The 21,216-nt window shown below is 51.5% G+C and overlaps 1 protein-coding gene across 2 annotated transcripts in view; it reads right to left on the bottom strand.

Annotated features, from left to right (window-relative positions):
* Positions 1-21,216, bottom strand: part of PIK3CD (phosphatidylinositol-4,5-bisphosphate 3-kinase catalytic subunit delta) — a 46,957-nt gene that overhangs the window by 19,032 nt on the left and 6,709 nt on the right. For both annotated transcript variants that reach the window (XM_079142895.1, XM_079142896.1), the window contains exon 2: positions 8,360-8,478. The gene's annotated coding sequence lies outside the window, so the exon portion shown is untranslated. The remainder of the gene's footprint in view (positions 1-8,359; positions 8,479-21,216) is intronic.

The raw sequence follows: 21,216 nt of genomic DNA, 5'->3' as shown, positions 1-21,216 counted from the left end.
CCAGGCCCCCAGGAAGCTTCCTTGCTGGCCACATTGCTGAGCTTGCTGGTGTTGTTCACAGAGAGCCGGGTTCTGTCCACCTGTTCAGGCACGATTTCCTGAACACGAATTCAAGAACTCATGATTTCTGGCATTCATGCATTACTGGATTTTTTACTTTGCACGTGTATCACTCGGTCTGAGGTGCCTTCCTCAATTCCACGAGTATTTACCGAGCCTGATTAAGTGCCGGGAATCACAGCAGAAGTTGGGAATAGGGCGTGATGGGCCCAGAGGGAGACACGGAGCCACACGTACACAGGCGGGTCAGCAGGTGGGCGGCACAGGGCCCGGCGCAGGGGGGACAGTGCCACGTGGTGCTGTGAGAGAGAGAAGCTGGAGGCGGGGGCACCACATGTGGGGAGGCTGGGAAACGCCCCAGGAGAGAGTGGAGGGAACACCTGGTGGGGCCAGGGCGAGGCATCGGGAAGCAGGCCCCACCCAGCCCGAGCAGCACCTGCGTTTGTGCTCCAAGCGGGATGGGCAGCCCTAGGGGGCTTTAGGCAGAACAATGATGGGATGTGACTTTCATCCTGAGGAAGCCCTGGCAGCGCTGTGGAGGGGCCACCAGTGACAGGAGACCCCGCTGAAGAGCGAGCGGCATCCAGCACGCTCCAGGGAGGAAAGGGTTCAGAGGGGAGGCTGGCCGCAGGTTTGGGGTGTGGGCATTTCCTGCACAGGGGATCAGAAGGGAGAAACAGGGCTCTGGAGATGAGCAGCAGGCGGCCCCCCTCAGACAGCAGAATCCGAGCTGCCAGAGGCCAGTTCAGAGCCCAGGGAGCCATCTGTGGGGTCATAGAGATGGAACCAGGGGCCAGCAGGAAACAGATGTGGAGCCTTGGGACAGGGCCTAGACAGAGGGGGGTGAAGGCCAGGAGCACCCAGGAACTAGGGTGGCATCATCCCAAGATGAGTCTGAGCACCCCTCCCACCCCAGGCATCTCCGTCTAGAGGCAGACGGCTCCAGCCACGCCCGACATCCCGAAGGCGTTCAGGGGAGCCGCGCAGCATGGGGCTCGGGACCTCCCACCTCCCGGCCACGTGGTCCACAAAGGTAGTGGGGCAACAGCCGTGGACCTGTGGGTCTCCATCGCAGGGGGCCACGTCGTCCCTTCCAAAGTGTTCCGGGTGTCCCCGTTGGCCCCTCTTCCTCTAGCCCAAGGCCAAGGAACATCTGGGGGTCTGATCTGGCCGTACCCAGCCAGCAAAGGACTTTCCTCGAACACTTTCAGGAATACACTGTGGCACACGGCCTTGCCGCCAGGGGGAGCACAAGGAGGGACACCCCCAGAGCCAAGATTCCTCCTCGTGAAGCTGCTACCACTGACTGGCCCCTGGGCTGAGGGCCCCACTGGCTGGTGGCTTGCCCGGGAATTCCCTTCCTTCCTCCTAAGCCTCTCCCAGGGCTCCCCTTCCCAGGCTGTAGACTCCACTGCTTTGCACTGGCTGTCACCAGGCAGTGCCACCCAGACTCTGCAGACGTAAATCAGGCTTCGGGGCTTGCAGTCACAGGTCCTGGGGAATGGCTTCCCAGGGGAGCACACGAGTCACCTCAGGCACAGGGGACATGCAGCAAGGAAAGGAAGCGAAGCTGTGTCCTGCCTATCTGTGTGATAAGCATCTCCCGGTGGGAGCCCCGGCCACGTGTGCCCTGCTCCCTCCATGTGTCCCTGTGGCGTGACCACGAGCTGTTCCAAGCGGGAGCCAGCCCCACAAGTCTGAACCCAGCAAGACAGCAAGCTCACCTCCGGATACCAGAGCCTAAATTCACAGCCCACCCAGCCTGAGAAAAGGAGCTTCAGTCACAGAAACTTCGAGAAGGTAGTTATGCACACCTTCTGAGTGTCTGCCACAAACCAGGCTGGGAAGATGCAGGACCACAGCCACCTCAACAAAGGAGAGAAAGGCACCTGCAGAGGCGCCCCTGAGGTGGGTGACCGGTGACCCCGGGAGCTGGCCTGCTGCTCCATGCAGAGCGAGCAGAGTCTGGGTTGGCTCCTTGACCTGGGCTGACGTTTGGCCCCCAAATGCCCTTCTTCATCAAGTGCGCCATTTCCCAGACACTCCCCTGTGGAGATTTTGAAATCGGCACTTCTCCCATTGCCCAACCTAGGCGGGTAAGGGAGTGAGCACTTCAGGGTCAGAAGGTGCCTCACTAGAGGGCCCACTTCCCCACAGAGCTCCTGGACACTTCGCCAGGAAGGAGGTTCTAGAAACTGCCGTCAGGTCCTGTCTACCACGAAAAGCCCGAGACCCTTCAACCACCACAACCTCCCGGAGACCTCAGGAGCAGGTGGAGGGGGCCCCGCTGCTCGGCTCAGTTACTCAGCAGGGGTTTCTTTGAGCACCTTCTAGGTGCCCAGCAGGCACTGGACGGGCACCACCCCTGCTCCTAGGGAAGTTTTGGTCTAACAGAAAAAGACAAAAAATTAAAAGGAAGCAAATGAATAAACAAGGTAATTTCAGAGAGTGCAACAGCTGGAACGTGACACGGAGGGACAGTGGACAGGGGACAGTCACCTGGGGAGGCTGCACTGAATGGTTGCGGCCCTGATGAGAGGTGAGCCAGCAAAGATCCATGACATAGGAGTAACCACAGGGTTCCAGGCAGTGAGACAGGAGCGCACAGACCCCGAGGCAGGGGACTGGCAGCTGGGAGGTGGCAGGAAGGGGCTGGTCCTGCAGGGCCCTGGCACCCCGGCCCCGAGTCCAGGTTTTGCTGGGAGCCCACGGGTTGGGTTTGGGCAGGGGGCAGATTTGGCCTGCTTGCTTGCTTTACAAGGAAGACAGCTTTGGCTGCAATGAGAGAAGTGGAAGGAAGGGGGTTCAGGGTGGAAGCAGGGGGTCAGCAAAACCCCAGGCAACAGCAGGCAGGAAGAGTCTGAGCAGGGGAGACGGTGCCCCCCAAGTCCCAGAAGCCTGACCCTCCACATCAACAAGCTGAGCAGCAGGTGTCCCAGCAGGTGGCTCTGCTGCTGTCCTTGCCAACCTCTTGACCTGAAGGTGTAAGTCAGGAGAAAGAAACAGTCCAGGGGCCCCCCAGAGGGATGGCTTAGGCCAGATGTCCCAGGGTTCTTAAACACAAGGCCCTTTTGTTTTGGTTTTGTGGTGCTAGGGCCTCCTGCATGCTAGGCAAGTGCTCTACCACGGAGCTACACCCCAGCCCAGAGTCAGCTTCTTTATTTGCAACCAAGAATTAACTGGTGTCAGCTGGGCACCATGGTGCACACCTGTACTCTCAGCTACTGGAAAGGTTGAGGCAGGAGGATCACAAGTTCAAGGCTAGCCTCAGCAATTTAGGGGGATCCTGTCTCAAAATTAAAAAATAAAAAGTGCCGGGGGGTAGCTCAGTGGTACAGTGTCCCTGGGTCCACCCCCCCAGTACTGGACAAACAAAACCAAAAGTTGACTTTCACTCATTAGGCAGGGAAGGAGCACACAGGTTATGAAATATCTGCTGCCTTGTAAGAGATTATAATTCTGTTGAAGAATGTGAGGAAGATTTCACGATTAGTATACTAAAAACAAAGAAAATAAAAAGATGAGGTGCTGGGGTGGTGGCTCAGTGGTAGAGTGCTTGCCTGGCATGTGTGAGGCCCTGGGTTCAATATCCAGCACCACAAATAAAGAAATAAAATAAAAGATTCATTGACAACTTAAAAAAAAAAAAATGAGACAATGACTAACTCCAGGAAAAACAGAAAGTTTAAAAACAAAAGAAATACAACTGTGGTGTACTCTGTGGGTGCTATTGTGCAGAATCATGTCTGATGGCAAACTGCTGCTATTGCTAATGAGTGCCAGGTGCCAATTTGTACCCCTGGCACTTCTGTGCCAGGATCTCAACCTTGAAGTGTGTCAATGCTGCCACCCCAAAGCTGTGGATAGAGCACACTCTTCAACCCTATTCACTGTCAATATGACACAGATACATCTCACCAATGGGGCCAGGCCACAAGTCCTGGCTATGGGAGCAAGTTAGAGGCAAGAACTTTGCAGTTTCCATGGTGGGTAGGTGTTTGCTATGAACATGGTCTAATTCTCATTTATATGCTGGAATCCTGATCTTCAATGTGGTAATGTTAAGAGCTGGGCCCTGGGCTGGGGAGATAGCTCAGTCGGTGGAGTGCTTGCCTTGCATGCACAAGGCCCTGGGTTCGAACCCCAGCATTGCCAAAAAAAAAAGCTGGGCCCTAAACCGGGAACAATGGTGCATGCCTATAATCCCAGCTATTCGGGAGGCTGAGGCAGGAGGATCACAGATTCGAGGCCAGCCTCAGCAACTTAGAGAGACTCTCAAAATAAAATAAAAAGGGCTGGAGATGTAGCTCAGTGGTAGGGCACTCATGAGTTCAACCTCCAATACATGCCTCCACCACAAAAAAGAGGTGGGGCCTATTGGGGGACCCTTAAGTCATTGAGGTGCTGTCCTGAGAGAATGCTGGTCTCCTGGAGTGAATTCTCAGGAGTGTGAGTTGTTACAAAAATGTGTGCCCAGCCCCTCCCTGTTGCTGTGGCTTACAGTTTTGTGATATGACCCCTCCCTCTTTCACTTCTGCCATGATGCCATCTGCCATTAGTCCTCACCAGAGGTTAAACCAATGGGGCTATCTCATCTTGGATTTTCAATTTCTAAAACTGTGAACTGAATAAACCTCTTTTCTTCATAAGTATTCTGCTTTAGGTATTTAGTTATAGTAGCAAAGTACAGCCTAGTACAGTGTTATTGTTTTCTGCCTACGACCAAGACTTCTCAACACATTAACAGGGGCTGGGGAGATAGCTCAGTTGGTAGAGTGCTCACCTCACAAGCACTAAGGCCCTGGGTTCGATCCCCAGCACTGCAAAAAAAAAACACAAAAAACACACTAACGACTGAGCTATGGATGGAAAGCCACTTGACAGCAAAGCCTAATGAGAGTGAGAGACACTGCGTCACCCACTTCTTTCTTCATTTACCCTCTGATGCTAGAGGAGAACACCCCCCCAGTGGCCTCCTTACGAAGGGGTGAAGTTTTTGAAAATTCACATCTGACTGGGTACCATGGTGCACACTTGTAATCCCAGCAATGCAGGAGGATCGCAAGTTTGAGGCCAGCCAGCCTGGGTGACTTAGTGAGACCCTGCCTCAAAAGTAAAATTAAAAAAGCTGAGGAGGGCTGGGTTGTGGCTCAGTGGCAGAGCACTTGCCTAGCATGTGTGAGGCATTGGGTTCTATCCTCAGCACCACGTATAAATAAATAAAATAAAGGCCCACTGACAACTAAAAATATTTTTTAAAAAACTGGGGGAGGTGACTCAGGTAGAGCACCCCTGGATTCAATCCCCAGAACTCCCCATCAGCACACCCCACCCCAAAAAAAAAGAAAGAAAAGAAAATTCATATCTGAAAACATGTGTCTAATGTACTATTTCACTTAAATAATGGTGAAAGAATTCTGGATTTGGAATTCATTTTCCCTGGAAATTGGAAACATCTATCCATTTTCTTGTAGCTTTTAGTGTTGCTTTTGCTTTTGAAAAAGTCCAGGGTCATTCTGTTCTTTGATCAGTACGTGGCTTTTTTTCTTCTGGTGACTTTACTTCTATCTCTGGAGGTTTTTGTTGCATTTTGTTTTTTGAGAAAGGGTCTCACTGTGTTGCCCAGGCTGGCCTTGAACTCCCCGGCTCAAGTGATCCTCCTGCCTCAGCGTCCCAAGTCGCTGGGACCACAGGAGCACAGCACTCTGCTGGGATCATCTCTGAAGTTTTGAGACTTCATGATGATGTCCCTTAGGGTGGGCCTTTACTGCTGGGTCCCGCTCAGATTCTCTAATGCAGCAAGGTCTCTGGCTCTAGAAGTTGTTCCTGTATAATTTCCCTTCCTCCATTTCTCTCCCTTCTCTTTTCTTGAGCTCTTATGAGATGAATGTTGGTCCTCCAACACTAATTCTCTAATTCTCTTCTCTTCTCTTCTGTTTCCCATGCCTCAAGGCTTTTTGTTCTCCTTTCTAGAAACTTTTTTTTTTTTCCTGTTTCAACTTTTCTCTTGAAATTTTTACTTCTGTTATCATAATTTTAAACTATTCGAGAGTTTATCAGTGATCCTTAGCCACCCAGTTTAAAGCTATTGTGCATAGGTCGGGCCAGTCACTTAGCGGGCCTCACTGTGAAGTGACAAAGTAGTGAACCAGCTTATCAACAGGCTCCCCTTCAAAGCCAGTGTCTGAGGGTCATTTTTCTTGTGAGGTCAGTTAGTTTCCTCAGAGGGAAGCTCTTCATGGCCCCGCCTGAGGCTGGGTGTCAGTCAGGCCGCCATGTTCTCCCCATTCAGTCTGCAAACTCCCAGGTAACCCTTCTCTTCCCCGCATAACGTCTCCCCTGCCCTCAGCTGCTACCCTGCTGACATCTGGGTCCTGCCCCCAGCTGGGTCCAAGCCATTTTGATGCCTGCAGAAAATGCTGTTTTCTGCCTGGGTGGAGAAGAGTCACCCAGCTCAGTCCTGAGAGTGTGGGGCAGGGTCTGTTCTCTAACCCACATTTCACCCGGTCTTGCTGCTTCCAGCCCTCTCTGCCACCCACCCTTGGGAACCCTCTGCAGCCCCCATTTCCAGGGCTTCCCGGGACCTGAGGGCACATCAGCTGGCTCCCCACCATCCGGGCCCTCAACAGTCTTTGCTCAGATTTCCTCTCACCCACCTGCTCTCTTAGCTATCTCTCAACACATCCTCCTCTATCATTTACTTTTCTGTTTTCTAAAGGATTTAAATATTTTTATTTCTTTACTTTCATTTTAGAGGGATTTAGAAACAGAATAGACATATATATTCAATCAGTTATGTGTATGTGGAAGTCTATAGTCATCTTGGATTAATCCCGGAGTGTTTAACCACTGAGCCACATCCCCAGCCATCACCCCCTTCTCCCCGCCCCCCCCCTTTTTTTTTTTTATCATTTTGAGACAGGGCCTTAACTAAGTTGCTTAGGGCCTCACTAAATTGTTGAGGCTGGCCTTGAACTTGCAATCCTTCTGCCTCAGCCTCCCAAGTAGCTGGGATTACAAGTGTGTGCCACTATGCTCAGCTCCAAAAGCACGTTTCATAGAAGAGTTCCTGCAGGAGTGGGGGAGATACTCCATTGAGGAAACAAGGGTTCTCTCTTTGGGGGTGGGAATATAGAAGAGCGATGCTTGCAATTTTTTCTTTTGTTTTGCAAATTTTCAACAGTAAATAATTGTTTTATAAATAAAAAGAATGAGGATTAAAATTATTATTTTAATTTTCTAAAACAAAGATCAAGATAGTGCACGCGTAGAAGAAACTCATCCCCAATACGGCCCCACACCACCCACAGTTTACACCCACATTCAGGAGAGCCCAGGGTTTCGAAGAAGCACCACAGAGAATGGACAGTGGCATTGCTGAGAGGAGGGAGTGAAGTAAGGTCTGGACTGGTTTCTCCATCCACCACAGTGGCCCTGTTATTATTCACTGTATAGGTTACAATTCTGTTTAATATTTGGCTTTTTAAAAGAAATATACAACCAACAAGGAAATTGGGAAACTACCAATGAAGACCTAGAGACAATGAGGTTGAGGGTGGGACAAACCTTTAGAGATGGCACCAGGCTCTAGCCCTGCCCTGTCCATTCTGAAATAACAGCACTGCTCAGAAGGAATGTTCTAGATGTACTCAGGACACACTGCATACCCACAGAGCTTGCCAGAGCAGTGCTAGGCCTCCCTGACATCGAGTTCAGTAACTACACCAGGCTGCCCTAGGTCCTTGGTTGGGTTGGCCAGTGCCCGGCCAGTGTCCGCCTGTGGCCTTGGCTTCGCCATTTGCACAGTGAAAGGACTGCATACACCACCCAAGTCAATGTCCTAAAAGAGCATCCTATCAGGGAACCAGTGACGGCCAACTTCTTGGAGATACAGATGAACCCCACCTAAGGGTCCTCAAGAAGCATTACTGAACTATAAAATTTCCTTTGAAAAAATGTTTTAATTTTTCTCTCCCTAAACAGGTCCAAACTCCCACGACTGGCACGAGTCAAGTACTAAAGGCTGCAGCTTACTAATGGGCTCTGGGGTCCTCAGTACAAAGCCATCCCAGGCAGCAGCATCCTTCTCTTGCGAGGCTGGCTGAGGTCTAGTTTACTTGCTCCTTTGTTTGCCCCTAGCATAAATCTGGGTCATTCTCTTCCTTTGGGCCTGCTAAACCTATGGAGAAGTCCTTCTTTGGCTGGAGCGTCAGGGAGGGTGAATTTTGTTCCAGTTCCTAACTGCAAAACAATATTTCTTCTCCCTTCCCCCAAACACTGCTTTCTTTCCCCAACCTACCTCTCTGGAACAAGCCAAGAAAGACCACCAGCAAAGGCCCCTCTGCCTGGCAGGTCAAAGGTGCTTTGGCATCAATGAGCGTCATCCCACCCTGGCCTGACTCTGAGCTCCTTATTTGTCTGAAAAAAAGAAAAAGAAAAACACATGTAAGATAGACTCTCAGAAACCCCCTGTGCATTCTCTTACAGGACTCCAGCCTAACAGCGACTTCTTCACCTGGGTTCCCTTCTTGCAAACTAGTTTCCTTTTGCTTGATTGACCTTTCTGACCACCTGTGCCAATGCCGCTCCCAGCTCCCTTTGGCGATACTGAAGCAAGCCACAGGAGCATTTCCAGTGCCTGGAGCAGGGATGTACACATGGATGACTCAGATGGATTTTAAAGAGTTGTTTGTTAGTTTTGTTTGGTTTTTGAAAGCAAAATAATTGATTGGAGCCATGTTTGGGTTCTAATTCCATTTGATGGCTGCAGAAAATAGGTTCAGGAACTTGAGATCTTGATTGCCCATGTGGATCTGTTTTCAAAGCCCAATCTAAAGGCAAATTCATTCCTGTTGGGCTGGAGATGAAATGGAAGGATATGAGGGAGGGGCCACTGCTCACTACATTTGTGGTGTTTCTTTCTCCACCTTGGGAACTTCTGGAAATACTCTGACCCCAAAGAGGCAGAAGAAAGAAAGAAAGAAAAGACCTGACACGACACCAGAGCTCCAGCCCATCTGGGTGAATTCCGAAAGTAGGATCTGTCCCTCTCCCAGCCCTGACCCTGGGCACAGCTACCTGCACATTCAGCCTGGTTCCCAGCAGGTGTGCTGGGGAGAATTCCTGAGGAGCAGAAAACCTAAACCACTGGCTTCTCTATGATATGAAAGCAGAGCCTTAGGAACCCACTGGAAAAGGCATGTGCTATACCAACACATTTCTCAGGGGCCAAGCTAGAGTCTTCTGGGCTGCCAGCCCAGTTCCTGGAAGGATGCTCTGGGGACCCTGCTGCAAGAGCCCAGGAAGGTGGGTGTGGATGATCCCTTCCCTCAGCATTTAGGGAGGATAGCTGGGACTTCCCAAGACACTGCCAGGGCAGGAACGGGAGGCCAGTGCCAAGGGCTAAGGAACAAACAACTCCCGTGGCTGATCAATAAAAAGACTGGGCAATGTTGGAGACACCAAGACACATAAGAACGGGGACAGGGAAATGAGAGGGATCACGGGAAGCGCTTTCAAAACAGGAAGGACAAAGCAAAACGCGTGATGGAGCCGAGAGAAGGAAGAGTAAGAGAAGGCAAGGAAAGAATCCATCCTCAGGAATTCAGGTCAGGAATCAGGAGCCAGGGCAGAATTCACAAAATTCTCCGCGCCTTCTCCGCGTCCAGGGAGGGAGCGCCCCGACCAGGCCTGGGTCTGCCCTCCCTTCCCTCTGGGTTCAAGGGCAAAGCTTGGTAGGCAGGGAGGTACAGAGTGGAGGACGCTCGGTCCGGAATCGGAGGCAGGGGGAGGGGAGAACGCGCGCAGAACTGCTCGGTCCCTGACAAGTAAACAGCTTGTCCCAAACAGGCGCGTCTGGGGCCCGCTCAGGACCCTGCTCATCCCATCAAGGGCGGCAGCCGAGACCCTGGGGATTCCCTCCTCCCGTAGGCACAAAAGGATGCGACCAGACTAGGAGAGGAGCGCATCGCACGGCCCCACCAGAGAATCCAGCGCGGGCGCCCCCTGCCTCGGCCGGCCTCCTCATGGGGTCCTGTCCGCCCCGGGACGAGCCCGTCTCCCCCCGCCAGCCCCCACACCGCGGACCCCCACGGCCTCCAGTTCACTGGGCCCCAGCCGACAAAGGCCAGCGCTGGATGGGGCGGGGCGTTTGGTGCGAGGGGGAGCTGGGACCCCGCAGACGCCCTCACAGGTGGGCTTCGTACCGGGTGTCGGTGCCAGGGGCTGGGCTCGTCTCCCCGGAGACGGTTGCCCAGGGGACACGGCGGGCGGGTCCGGGAGTGACCGGAGGGCGCCAGCCTCCGGTGGCGGCGCGGAGACCGCAGGGCCTGAGGGCAGGCCCGCGGCGCGAGGTGCGGGCGAGCGGGGCATCGGCGGAGGGGCGCGGCCCGGGGCGGGGCTGGACAAGGGACCGGCGCGGGCGGGCCCGCTGGGGCGGGGCACTGGCCGGGGCGGGGCGTCTCGGGGCCGGGGCGGGGCCAGAGCCGGCCGAGCCGCGGGCACCATCAGCAAATGCTCACACCCCCAGCTGAGCGAAGCGCCGAGCGCACGCAGCAACTAAGTCTTCCAAGACCCGGGTTGCTCAGGGCCGGGCCTTCAGGTCCTTCTCTCGAGCCCCAAGACCCGGAGCAGCCGCAGGACCCGGGACTCCGCGCACGATGGCCCTGGTCTCAGTCTCAACGCCTTAAAACCCGCGGAAAGAAGGTGACATTTGCAAAGTGAGTGCGGGCTGGTCATCTGCCAAGCCGCTTTCTGCTCCCCGGCTCCCAGAGCATCACCAGAAAGGGCGGAGTACACACGCGAATCACAGATCGGGAGCCGGGTTCGCTCGAATGGTTGGTTGGCCAGCCCTGGTCCTTGGCTCAAATCCAGCCATCGGAGATTCCCCTACATCGTCGTTCTTAACAAAAATAAGTAGGTTTACCCGGACTTTCGCTAAGACATCTATTCCTAACAATGATCTGGTGCGTGCTGGCAGGTTGCTGGCGCAGTAACAGCGTGGTGATCCTTGCCCAGGCTTCTGCCCGGGCGTTCAGGTTTTATCCAGGCACCCACGCGGCGGGTGGGCACGGTTCTCCCCCGGATGGTGAGTGAGGAAACCCACGGGCGAAGGCGAAGGCGAAGAACTCCTACCTTCTCGTCCGCGCTCACATCCTGACCCAACCCGCATGGACAGCCTCTTAGCGGCAGAATAGCTGCTAACTGCTTTGGTTTGGTAACCAACCAATAAACTTCTCTCTGTGCAACAACCCAAGTGGCCCTTCCATGTTGCCTGGGATCCACAGCCCTAGACTTAAGCCTTTGTGCAGTGGAGCGCAGGAAGACCTGCGAGGATTAGAAGCCCCGCCCAGGGGGCGAGTGTTGGAAGAGCGCCCCTTGGCGGGCTCACCGCTGTCGGTGAGGCGCCCAGGGCGCGGCCGGTCCATCCCAGCCCAACAAGCCCCAGGAGCGAGTAAAGAGGGCAAGGAGAAAACTCCATCAGAAGCCCCCGGAATATCGAAGACGTCCGAGATGAGGGAACCAGGGGGCAGGATCTGGGAAGTTCCCATCCCGGGGGCGCAGCCCCGGCCCTCCGCGGCCACTGCGTTCCCCCAGCACCCAGCAGCACCCCCAGGAGTCCCGGTGTTTGGGGCGTCTCAGTAGAGAGGACAGAGGAGCGGGAAAAGATAATCCCCCATGCCATCTCTGGATGTCACAGACACTCAGAAACCCCCTCCCTCTAGGCATGACTACTTAAACAGACCCACGCCGTCACACGCTCTGGCTCAGACCACAGACATCCGCACGCCCCAGCTCCACACGCGGCCTCGCGGGCACTCCCACCGCGCACCAGGCAGGCTGTGCCGGGCGGTCCCCGGAGAAGGCGGAGCCAGGGCCACTGGGTGGGGACCGCCCCCGGCTCCGCCCCGCGCTCCCTCCACCTCACGCTCCTTTCCTCCCGCGGGGCCCTGGGGAGTCGGTCTTGCAGCGCCGGAAGTGTCTGAAGGCAGCACAGCCCACTGACTTAGCCAAGGTGTGAGTCCCCTGCGGGTCGCCCTGTACCCGATAGCTCCGGGGTTTCCTAGGAGGAGAAATTATGGGAAATCACAAATTACCGCCGGAGCTGAGACCTGCAGGCAGACTAGGAAGAGTTCTGTGACAGGAACCTGGTCGCAGAGGGGACGTATCCTAAACAGTCTCCAACCGCAAAGAAATTTCCGCAGCAGATGACACCGACGACCGCTCAACCCCCGGTTTTCCACGTGTGGGAGCCTCCTCCCCAGGGACCCGGTTCTTCAGTGGTGTCCCTCCTGGCAGCCTTCCTTTTTTCCTTCAACACAGGCCTGAGTGAAAGCCAAACTCAAAGACCAGGTCCCCATCAGAATCGGACCCAATGACCTGGTGCGAACTGGCGATGTCAGGCACTAGTTTCTCCAGAGCCCAGAGAAAAATCCAAGAACCTTTGAAATGGCGAAACTACAAAAGACAGGTGCCTACATTAATTAAGAAGATTGCTGGAATTGTGCAAAAATTCTGGATACAGGTCATAATAAATTAGAGGAGAATTAAATGAGATAAGAAGGGGGGGCACAGTCAGCATTTGCTCTTACACCGTGAGAAAGCGTCGCCCCGGGACCTGGCTTGCATTAGTTAGTGGTGGAGATAGAGGAAAGACTAGTCTCCTGATTCCACTCTCAGCTGCCCCCCAGATACCCAGCCACAGCTCTGTGAGTTCTGCTTTCCTCTTCCTTCTCAAACTGGCATTAAGCATCCCTGGGTCCTATCAGGACACTGCTGAGTTGGGGACAAGACTAGGAAAGCTGAAGTCAGAAAAAATTAGATGCAACTAACAATAACCAGTTTGAAAATTTGTTTTTAACTCTATTTGGGAAATAGAAGAGCTTGTCAAAATCCTCCTGGACATGAGAGAGCTTCCATATTTATTCACACAAACCCCCTACCCCTTTATTCCCTTGATGTTTTGTTTTGTTTTCTTGGGGACCATGTTGCCCTCGCTGGCCTCAAACATCCAGGCTCAAGTGCTTCTGCCTGGGTCTCTGAGTAACTAGGACTAGAGGTGCACACAACCATATCCCTGGCTCCCTTGATATTTTGATTCTCAAAGCATAAGGATGAGGGAGCCTAATTACAGGAGGCTCCGCTCCTCCTCCACTCATACATCTTTTCATTAATCTTTGAATTCTCACTCTCCCGTTAATTAAAAAAGTGGCTCAACTGTAGTTAAAAAATAAAGCTAATTAAAATAAAACTTTTTTTTTTTTTTTTTTTTTTTTTGTCAACTCCCCAAGCTAGACCAAAAGTCTGTCTTAAGTGATGCTATCGGAGTTGGTAACCTGGAGCAGGAATGGAGAAACAGCAGACCAAAAAAAAAAAAGAAAAAAAAAAAAAAAAGGTTGTGTTCACAATGTTTGCTCTTGGGTGGGTCAACCAAAAAAGCATACAAAGTGGCAAGAGTGCAAACAGTGCAGCTCTGAAGTTAGACTTGGATTGGGGGGAGTTTCCTAAGCTCTGCAGGGCTCTGTCTCCTGTCTGTAGAAAGGGGCACAGGTCAGAGGGCTGGCCCCCGGAAGGTCGAAACCAGGATCAGCCAGATGGCGCATGAGTGGGGAGCTTCTAGCAGCACCTGGCCAGGGCTGTCCAATCTGCCAGTCTCAGGTTCCTGATTCAAGTATGTGATTCTGAGATCTTTAGGTCTTTTGTAGATGAAAAGATATTCTCCATTTGTAGAAAAGGTCAATTGTGAATACTTACTAGGAAAAACTTGGAATCAGGAAATAAGTAGGGTGTAACATGAGTCATATTCCAAGCTTATGAAAGATGCACCAGGGTACCTGAAGTGGTTTTCTAGAATCTCTTTGCAAAACCCCTAGCTGTGTTTGAAAAACTGCTAGGGACCACAAAATTAAACGAATGACCAGGAAAATATTGAAAATTGTGTCCAAGTTAGGAGAAGATAAATAGAATGAATCTGGCAACATTAAATTAAATATAGTCACAGAGCTGCACTTAAAGGTCACTCAGGGGACAAGTGATTTGCCTGAGCCACACATAAGCTCCCATGTGCTCTCAGTGCCTGAGAGATGCTGCTATAGTTCTGATCAGGAATGTTCTTCACAGGCCCATGCATTAAAGGCCTGGTCCCCAGCCCAACCCCATTGGGAGGTGGTGGAAACTTTAAAGATAAGGCCTAGTGGGAGGTTCTAGGCCACTGGGGGTGTGCCTGGAAGGGGACTGTGGTGCCCCAGCCCCCTCCCTACTCATCTGCTCCCTGGCGGTGAGCTGAGCATTTGTTCTGCCATGATGCACTGCCTCTTATAGACCCCAAAGCCACAGGGCCAGTGGATCCTGCACAGAAACCTCCAAAGCCATGAGCTGAAATCAGCCCTCTCTATAAGTCAGCTGGTGTCAGGAATCTGTCGCAGTGTTGGAGAGCTGGCTATCACAGGCACTGGACCCGTAGCACTAGCAACAGCAGCAGCTGACTTTTGCTGACACCATGTGGCAGTTATTGTGCCGGATGCTTTATATTCATGGTGAAGGTTTTTAAACATGGCAGTAGATTCTGGAACACTCCTCCCGTTGGCAGGTGACATCTACCTCCCCTCTCCTTAGATCTGGGTGGGCTTGTGATTGCCTTGACCAAGAAAGTATGGCAGCAGTGGTGCTAAGCGACCTGAGAGTTTAGGTCCTGAAAAGCCATTCAGCTTTCTCCTTGGTTCCAGAAATGCTCCTCGGAGAGCTCTGGGTTGAGACAGCCTGACCCACCTAGAGCCGCCATGCTACAATGAAGCCCAAGTGAGCTGGGAAGAGAAGCCAGGTGCAGGCACTAGGGTTGAAAGTCCACCTGAGCCCAGCCCTTCTTGGACCCCACCCCAGTCCCCGACATGAGTCAGGAAGCCTCCAGATGATTCCAGCCCCCTTCTGTCCCAGTAATCGCCAACTCTTTGAGGGCCTTCCCAGTGGAACCCAGACCTCACCAAGCACAACCAGGCTGACCTGCTGAGCTCTGCTGAGTTCCCGGACTGCGGAACTGTGAGCATCATAAGATGAGCTGCTTTACACTTCTGAGCTGGGGGCTTGTTGGGAAGCAACAGATAACCTGAACATCGATCATCTCATTCAGCCATCAAAACAACCCTACAAGGTAGCTATGATTGTCTTCGTCAGGAAACCGGGGCTAAAGACAGCCAAGCTACCCAGCAAGTGGCAGAGTCAGAATCAGAGACCCCCTTTGACCACCACTTAAGACTGCTCCTCTTACGTAGGCTGCTGAGAGGACCAAGGCTCAGGTCTTAAGGCAGGATATGTGAGACCCTATTCTGCCCCTCCAGACAGTCTTATGGACTATCCAGGAAAGAAGATGGCTTTGGTGACCTCTATTGGATGGTGTGACCCATCACAAGGGTGACTGAGTTTAGAGGCATAGACAGACTCAGTTTGTCCCGCTGGATGCTAACAAACACAACTCTGACCTCTGAGGTCTGGTGGTTCCCCACACATGCCCAAACACCAGCCAATCCTGCAGCAGACACCAACTGAGCACCCTCCACTTCAGCTATGACATTATCTACCAGAGGTGGTGTCCGATCCCACAGGTTAAGGCTCAGTCGCACAAGACCGACCCCAGCTTGTCTCATTGTGCTTTAAATCTAGGTTCCCTGTAACCCCTCCTTTGATTCCACTCATTTGCTAGACCAGGGAGAGGCTACTTACATCCACTGGCTCTTGATAAAGGACATGACAAAGGATGCGGATGAACAGAAGATGAGGAGATACCCAGGGCAAGCCATGGGGGAAGGTGCATGGATCTTCCACGCCTCTCTGGGTACCTCCTCTCTGTGTTCAGCCATCCAAAAGCTCTCTGAACCTGGTTCTTTTGGGGTTTTATGAAGTTCTCATTACATAGGTATGATTGATTACATCATTGGTCCCTTTTTCCTCCCTGAAGTTTGAGGGCTGAGACTGAAAGTCCCAAGTCTCCAATCTCACCTTGGTCTTTCTGATGACCAGGCTCATCCTGAAGCTACCTGGGGCTGTCAGCCATCAGCCAACTCATTAGCATCCAAAAAGACATTTATTACTTGGAAGATTCCAAGAATTTTAGGAGTTGTATCCTAGGAAACAAAGAGAAAGACCCAATAGCTATTTCACAATATCACAGTGACCCAGGAAGTGTGTGGGAAGTGTCAGACATCCCCACTGGGATGGATCCCGGGCCTGTTCTAAGTGACAGTTGTTCTTGATAACATAAATGAAAGAAAATTCAAAAACTGTCTCATCAATTCAATAGAAATGCAAATAAAATCCACAAACACCTGGAGAAGTCATCCACCAAAACTACACTAGCAGAAGTGGGCATATCTGTGGAACCAGGTGCCAGGTCCTATCTGTCCACATAGAAAACACAGGAAACTTCCTGGCAGCAAACACAGAGAGGGGCTGGCTAGAGGCTCGACCCAGGAACAGAAGCCAGAGAGCTCACAGCCGATTCAGAGGCACCAAGCAGTCTCAAGAACAAGCTGACTAGATGTCACTAGGGCAGTTCTCTGTGTGAAACTGTATCCAGTTTTGAACCTCCTGAGAGTCACTCCTTTGTGTAGCGTGGTTGGTCTGTGACCAAAAGAAAATGGCAGCGTGATGGTATGTCACCTTCAAAATTAGGTTAGGAAAGACCACGGGCTCTGCTCTTGGGATCTGTCGCTCTCAGCTCAGCTCTTGCTCTGCGAAAGCCCGCAGCCACGTTGTAAGGACACTCAAACAACTCCACCAGGAAGCCCACCTGAGGAGGACTTGGACATCTGGCCAACAACCACTGAGGCTTGCCAACGACACCTTGGCAGGTGTCCCCAGCCCCAGACACCTGCATTCCCAGCTCACTGCAACTCATGAGAGGTCCTGGGCCAGAATCTGACCCAGCCAAGCTGCTTCTGAAATCCTGACCCACAGAAACCCTGAGGTAATCCACCTTCTTGTTTAAGCAGCTTCGTCCTGGGGTGACTTATTACAGCATGATAGACATCATACAGCTGTGGCTGGTCCTTCCTGTGTGTCTGACACCCATGAACACTTTGGGGTTCCATCCATATTTGTGATTGAATAAATGCTCAGGTCTAATGACCCTTATGGAAATCTCAGGAGTCAGATCCCCAAGGAAGAGGTGGCTCACGCAGGAAGAAAGACCAAAGAGTCACAAAAGACCACTTACAGTCCAGAAGTCACACCACAGAGACGGCGGGGCTGCCAGGGGCTGCGGGATTGGGGGAAGGAGGGGAGACAGTCACTGGTGCAGGTGTTCTTTCTGGAGGGATGAGCATGTTCTATGCTGGTGACAGTCACACCATCTTGACTCTAACGGAAGCCAACAAACTATGCACGTTAAGTTTGCACGGTATGTGGGTTATATCCTAATAAACTTTGTTATACTGAAAAAGGAAGAAGAAGAGTCAAGAGGAGCAGTGGCATCCAGGGAGGCTGGCCACCTGCAGGCCTGGGGAATCTTCCTGTCACTGGAGTGGAGGAAAGTTCCCGGTGCCTGGGACAGAGGACAAGCTGACTGGTCTGAGAGATGCCACAGAGATAAACAGGTGATGTGGCTGTGGGGTGCGCAACACCAGTCCGGTCCACTTGGCCAGAGGGACTTTGCTTAATCTCACAGGGAGACCCTGCCTAGTCTCAAGCCGCCGGGTGCTCCAGATGTGGGCCCTGGACACAGTTCCAACTGCTCATCCTCCGGGAAGGTTCCGTCCACTCTAAACAACAGCCACGGCCTGTCCTCACCCGTCTGTCTCTTTCCAGAAGTACAAGCCAAGGCCCTTCACAAAGAAAAACGGCCCAAACCAGAGGCTGTGACTGTCTCTAAGGATGGTCCTCTTCTGTAAATGAGCTCATTCTACAGTGGAGGGTCACCAAATGACACAGGAAATTGGTCTTTGCTGAAAGCCTTTAAAAAGAGGCTCATACGTTTAGGACAAAGAAATGGATTTAAACCAGGTGCAGAGGTGCTTGCCTGTGATCTCAGCTACTCTGGAGGCTGAGGCAGGAGGATTGCAAGTTCAAGGTCAGTCTTGGCAATTTAGGGAGACCCTGTCTCAAATAAAAAATACAGGACTGGGGTTGTGGCTCAGTGGTAGGGCACTTGCCTAGCATGTGTGAGGTACTGGGTTTGATTCTCAGCACCACATATAAATAAATGAATAAAATACAGGTCCATCAATAACTAATATAGATATAAATTTTAAAAAATAAAAACTAAAAATACAAAGGACTAAGGATGTAGATCAGTAGTAGAGTGTCCATTGGGTTGAATCCCCAGTAATGCAAAAAAATAAAATAAAATAAAAATTAAAAAAAAGAAAGAAAGAAAAAGAAAAAGATTTAAACAGCACAGAGTAAACTTGTATAACATCTCACGTAAGAGGTGGCCAAGACGGAAAAGAGCTTCGAGACAGACTTCCAGGGCTGGGGCTGGGGCTCATTAGCACAGTGCTTACCTCCCATATGTGAGGCACTGGTTTGATCCTCAGCACCACATAAAAATAAATAAAATAAAGGTATTGTATCTGCCTATAACTTAAAAAAAAAAAAAAAAAAAAAAACTTCCAACAAACCCTAGGGCAAGTGGATTGTTTTTTTAAACAAGAGAAGTAAGACCTACTTTATTAACATTATATTGCAGAAGAACACTTATTTCCTAGGGAAAAAAAAATCCCTGTTAAATCAAAGAGTAAGCTCTTACTTTATGTCATACACTGTGTGGATGACATACATAACATGTATGGGATGTATGTATGCCTATGTTGTACATATACAGACACGCATACAATCACGTGCCACATGTCGCTCATGTCAGGTCACACACACGGTGGTGGTTCAATGAGATCATGCTGCCTGATGACGCTGCACTCATCTGGGCAAGTGCATCTCACAGAGGCCTCCGGGTGGGATGTGGGTCCCCTCTGGTCCTCAGGCTAGTGTCAGAACATCATGCAGAGAAGCCAGAGGGTGACCCATCCAGCCCTCCAGCTCCTGGGCCCCTCCTCCTGTCCCACCAGATGTTCTGGGAAGGAGGGGTCGGTGGCACAGGGAGTGAACCGATCACGGAGGTGAAACTCCAACCCGGGCGGACTCCGGAGCCCTGCTCCTACCCCTGTATGCTGGGCCACCTGCCTCTCCTGGGCCAATGCGGAGCGACTGGGCTGCGTCACCCGCCAGGCTGCGGCCAGGTGCTCACCTTGGTACTCACATCCTGCAATCCTGACGTCAGCGAGTGGACCACAGGTAGGAAAAGCAAGAGCGCTTTCCCCGAATGTTCTACCAACCCGAGGAAGACAAGGTGCTCAGACTTTCTGTTGAATGGGACAGGGCAAGGCCACTGTAAAAGATTGTTGAGAGGTGTAAAAACCTAGAGGAACCTGCCACGACTCGGCCAAAAGCCCTGGGCTGGCATCCATGTGCACAGACAAAGCCATTTCCTGATTCTCTGCCTAGACCAAAGTTTTGAGTTAACCAGCCAACGAGTCACCTAGGACCTAACGGCTCCTACTGAACTGGACATTTCTTGTCGCAATTCTGTCTGATCATTCTTCATATTATTTTCAAACTATGCTTGGAATCGACGTGCTGGGAGGAGCGGAAGTCACAGAAAAAAACATGAACATCTTCCCAGAGCATCTATGTGACACAAGAGTTAGGGGGAAATATTCTTTATAGTAAAATAAACATGCACACATCATGGAATAGAATGCAAAATTGATGCTAGCGTTAAAAATAGACCTTGAAGCTTCAAAGCAAGGTCATGGCTGGGGTGGGATGTTTCAGACTAGGGTTATGCATCCGACTCCTGACTGGGGGAGGGGGTGGGAAAGTTGGAGAAGGATGGTCCATCAGGGTCAAGGTTACTGCCCACTGCCTGCCATCTCCCAGCTGCTTCCCCATCAACCCACAGATGGGGGTCCTGGAGGGGCTGCCTCTGGAGCAGCTGGCTCTCCCAGGAGCAGTGACTTGCCATTGTGGCTCACAGGTAAAAGAGTCCACTTCTCTGGTCAAGGTCAGCTGATGGTCCACCTCACTAGTGAACTGCTTCTTTTTTTTGGTACAGGGATTGAACCCAGGGATGCTCCACTACTGAGCTACATCCCCAGCATTTTTTATTTTAAACATGGGTCTCACTAAATTGCTGAGGGCCTTGCTAAATTGCTGAGGCTGGTCTCAAACTTGTGATCCTCCTGTCTCAACCTCCTGAGCTGGGGGTTACAGGTGTGGGTCACCACACCTGGCGTGAGCTGCTCTTCCCATCCAATCCAGGCCCTAAGAGTTGGTCTGAGGGCTGCTTTTGCCACCACCCCAGAGGAGAAAACCTCGAATAGATGTCACCTCTAACCATTTGCTCTGATGCCCAAAGCTCCTTCAAACACTGAAGGGCTAGAAAAAGGTGAAAAAACTACACCCTGAGAATAGGCTGATAAAGAGCAAAGCAAATTACTCTTCACTGACATATACCGCGTGCATTCTGTATGAGTCATTCCTGGAAGGATCAATGAGATAATGGATGAATAACCCTGCCACCTATGGTTTGGATCTGGAATGTCCCCAGAGGCCCATGTGCTGAAGGCTTGTCCCCAGCCTGTGGTGCTATATAGCCTGCGGTGGAACCTTTAAAAGGTGGGGCATTGTGGGAGGTCTTAGGTGACTGGGGGTGTGCTCAGGAAAGGGTCCTGGGAATCCTACTCTTTTTTACCCATATCCCGGCCACCACAAGAGGAGCAGCTTATCCACCACAAGTTCCCTGCTTAGGCAAAAAACCGAGGGGGCCAACCAGTCACGAACTGAAACCTCTAAGCCTGTGAACTAAAATAAACCTTTCCTGTTTTCAAGCTGATAGTCTCAGGTGTCTCATTACAGTAATGGAAAGCTGACTAACTCACCAGGCCACGCAAACTTCAATGACTTACAACATGGATATCTCAGTTATCTCTCCTGTTCCTCAGTGTAAGCCTCAAAGATTCATACAATGGCAAAATTGTAACTTTTTGAGTGGCAATAACCTGCTACAGGTTTTTTTTTTTTTTTTGGTAGTTGTAGATGGACAGCATGCCTTTTGTATTTGTTTATTTTTATGTGGTGCTAAGGATCGAACCCAGTACCTCACATGTGCTA

This window comes from Sciurus vulgaris, assembly GCF_902686455.1.
Source record: "Sciurus vulgaris genome assembly, chromosome: 1".
Classification (NCBI taxonomy): Eukaryota; Metazoa; Chordata; class Mammalia; order Rodentia; family Sciuridae; genus Sciurus; species Sciurus vulgaris.
Note: the sequence above shows the minus strand (reverse complement) of the source record. Positions and strands in the feature narration are given on the sequence as shown.